This window comes from Limanda limanda, chromosome 4 (assembly GCF_963576545.1).
Source record: "Limanda limanda chromosome 4, fLimLim1.1, whole genome shotgun sequence".
In the NCBI taxonomy this organism is placed as follows: Eukaryota; Metazoa; Chordata; class Actinopteri; order Pleuronectiformes; family Pleuronectidae; genus Limanda; species Limanda limanda.
Genome location: NC_083639.1, coordinates 31,911,739 through 31,915,459, shown reverse-complemented (window position 1 = coordinate 31,915,459; position 3,721 = coordinate 31,911,739).

The window sequence follows — 3,721 nt, the reverse complement described above, 5'->3', positions numbered from 1 at the left end:
AGGACGGATGTGACGTGAATCAGATCCTCGGAGCAGACACACGAAGGTTTTCAGCGACGCTACACGAGAGAAGAATCAACCATTTAATGACGCTCTCATTCCAAGACACACATGAACCTGTACAGCAAACACAAACTTACACAAACACAAGAGAAACGCACACACTCACCAACCAATCGCCGAACTAAACGAGTTATGAATTCTTTATTGCACTTGAACATGAAAAGTCCATTAGGACCAGATCTTTCCTGCTGATGTTCCTCCATCGTTTCATTTGTGCTTCCTGTGAAGACGAGCACTCAGTGTGTCAGCGTGTTCCTGATTCTGTTTTCTTTACATTCATGTTCTAATAAATAAAACCCACACTGAAACAAACAAAGAGGCCGAGTCGTGTTGATTATGAAGTCGTGTTTACACAGGATTACTGCCTGGAGCTGTGGGCTTACTGTAGAGACCAGTAACTGTACAGTGTTCACCAGAACAACACTGAAGCTGCTTTCATACATGGACTGAACCACGTGTTCCTCACGTGTTCCTCACATGTTCCTCACATGTTCCTGACGTGTTCCTGACGTGTTCCTGACGTGTTCCTCACGTGTTCCTCACGTGTTCCTGACCTGTTCCTGACATGTTCCTGACGTGTTCCTGACGTGTTCCTCACGTGTTCCTCACGTGTTCCTGACGTGTTCTTGATGTGTTGCTCACATGTTCCTGACCTGTTCCTGACATGTTCTGTATTTGAGAACAAATGTCATGTTCCTGTTGTTGTGAACGAGTCGAACCCGTTTAGCTTCAAAACAGATGTCTTACAGTTTTATCTGTTTCTCTGTGAAAAAGACAAAGGACATGGATTCAACACACACACACACACGCACGCACACACACACACACACACACACACACACACACACACACACACACACACACACATACACAGTGGGGACAAAAAGTATTTAGTCAGCCACCAATTGTGCAAGTTGTCCCGCTTAAAAAGATGAGAGAGGCCTGTAATTTTCATCAAAGGTAAACCTCAACTATGAGAGACAAAATGAGAAAAAATCCAGAAATTCACATTGTCTGATTTTTAAAGAATTTATTTTCGCAAATTATGGTGGTAAATAAGTATTTGGTCAATAACAGAAGTTCATCTCAAACCTTTGGTATATACACTTTGTTGGCAATGACAGAGTTCAAACGTTTTCTGTTAGTCACACTTCACAAGCTTTTCACTGTTGCTGGTATTTTGGCCCATTCCTCCATGCAGATCTTCGCTAGAGCAGTGATGTTTTGGGCAACACGGACTGCTTGGGTTCACAGAGGAAATGATCCATGTGTTTGACTCATAGACTGAATATAAAGGCTTTGACTGGGATGTGTTGCTGTTATACTGCAGCGCCACCTGTGGGTCAAAAGTAGAAAAGCCACCACCGCTCTTCATCTGATGCAGAAATGAAAACGTCCCATTTTTAAGTCCAGAGTTTTGATCTTTTGTGTCAAAGACAAAACTCTGATTTTAAACTCAAAGTGATTTCAATGTGTTTAACTTTGTGTTGAACTAAATCAATTTGTGACGTGAATCCAGGAACTTTAAGATCATAAACAAACATCTACACAGAATGTGGTTCTACACACATGGAGACATACTGAGGGACAAAGGTGGACAATAATAAAGACAAACTTAAACACACTGTATGTGACTCTTTATAGAGGGTTTATATATTCTGCTTGTGTTGTGTCATTTCAATAAACACATTCTTCATGTGAATAAACACAATCGGTGCAGGAAGGTTGCTGGTTTGAATCCGGTTCAGATGGGTCTTCCTGTGTGGAGTCTGCATGTTCTCCACGTGTTTTCTCCAGGTGCTCTGGCTTCATCTCACAAACACATGCAGATTAGGGGTTGTGTAGATTGGAGACTACACACAAGCTGCTGCTGCTTCAGCCTCTGGATCCTCAGGACACAGCTCAGCCTCCGTCCACACACACTGTCCTCTTCACACTCAGATCCAGTCAGCCAACCTCCATCTGTTGAGAGAAGAAGACATCAGTGTCACAGAGACTCACTTCATCAGCTGTGAGTCAGTGATGCAGCTCATCCAGTAGAAAGAGCAGCAGGGACTTCAGTCCTGTTCAGAGGTGGAGCAGCTTCCTCTCTGCTTCATGTTCACGTGTTGGAATGAACACGCTAAGAGCTCAGTGTGTGTCCTCTGCATGTCAAAGTGCAGAGTGGACACCTGAGAGGTGGATTTACTGCTGTTACAGGTGAAGACATGTTTCACTGTGTGTTGATGAACATCTGCTTCTGACAAACTGGGACCAGATGAGACAGATGGACCTCAGCAGAGGTTCTGCTCTGTAGAAAGAGCTCCTGGTTACCATGGTGATGAGGAGAGGCTTCAGTCCCACTGATCTCAGAGCTGTGACAAAGATCTGAGAACACACACTGTCTCACTGTCTCTGAGGACACCCACTGTCTCTGAGCATACACACAGTGTCTCACTGTCTCTGAGGACACGCACTGTTTCACTGTGTCTGAGGACACACACTGTCCCACTCTCTCTGAGGACACACACTGTCTCACTGTCTCTGAAGACACACACTGTCTCACTGTCTCAGAGGACACACACTGTCTCTGAGGACACACACTGTCTCACTGACTCTAAGGACACACACTGTCTCACTGTCTCTGAGGACACACACTGTCTCACTGTCTCTGAGGACACACAATGTCTCTGAGGACCCACACTGTCTCACTGTCTCTGAGGACACACACTGGCTCACTGTCTCTGAGGACACACACTGTCTCACTGTCTCTGAGGACACACACATGGACCTGTCTCCAGGAAGCTGACTGAGGTCATCTGGTGTTTTGGGGACAGGATGAGTCTGGAGACATTGAGATGTTCTGGGTGAGTTAGAGATCAACTGAACCAACCAGACGTTGATTTAAACTTCCCTTATCCGTCCCTTTAAGGAGAGTGTGCACCACACAACAGTGGAGAGTCACTGTGGTCAGTGGGCGGAGCTTCTATACGGGTTGATCTCCAACTTAACCTGGAGCAGGTTAGCCGTTCATCAGAAGTTACCATGGTGATTTACCTCGTTAAGAAGTGGACGAGCTTCGTAGGACTGAAAAAACTAAACCTGAAGTTCACCTGATAACCACAAATCCTGCTTGGTAGCACAGACCCTGGATCTGTGATACTGACTGTGTTTAGTAAAATACTGATGAAAGCAGCGTGGACTGACTCCACCCATCTACTGACCTCAGAGTCTCCAGTCGACAGGTTGGACTCTGCTGTAGATCAAGCAGCTCCTTTGCTCCTTCGCCCTGCAGGCCGTTGAAGCTCAGATCCAGTTCTCTCAGATGAGAGGGGTTTGACCTCAGAGCTGAAGCCAGAGAAGAACAGCTGATCTCTGTCAGTCTGCAGTCCCAGAACCTGGATGAAGAATAAAACTTAACTGTAAATTAAACTGAGTTCATGTGTGAAAATAACAGACACATATTCATGTCAGCACAGACTCATAACATGGAAGATAAATATTGTTGTGCAATAATGGTTAGGAGTGATATCATAACCTGGTGTGCCTTTAGGCGTTCAATACACGTGGTTATCAAAATAAAATATAAAACATTAATCTTTAAAATATTAATTTTAAATCATAACTTTAGTGTGTTTAAGTTCTATCGGGGGACCACCCTTCACAGAAGGGAAAAGAT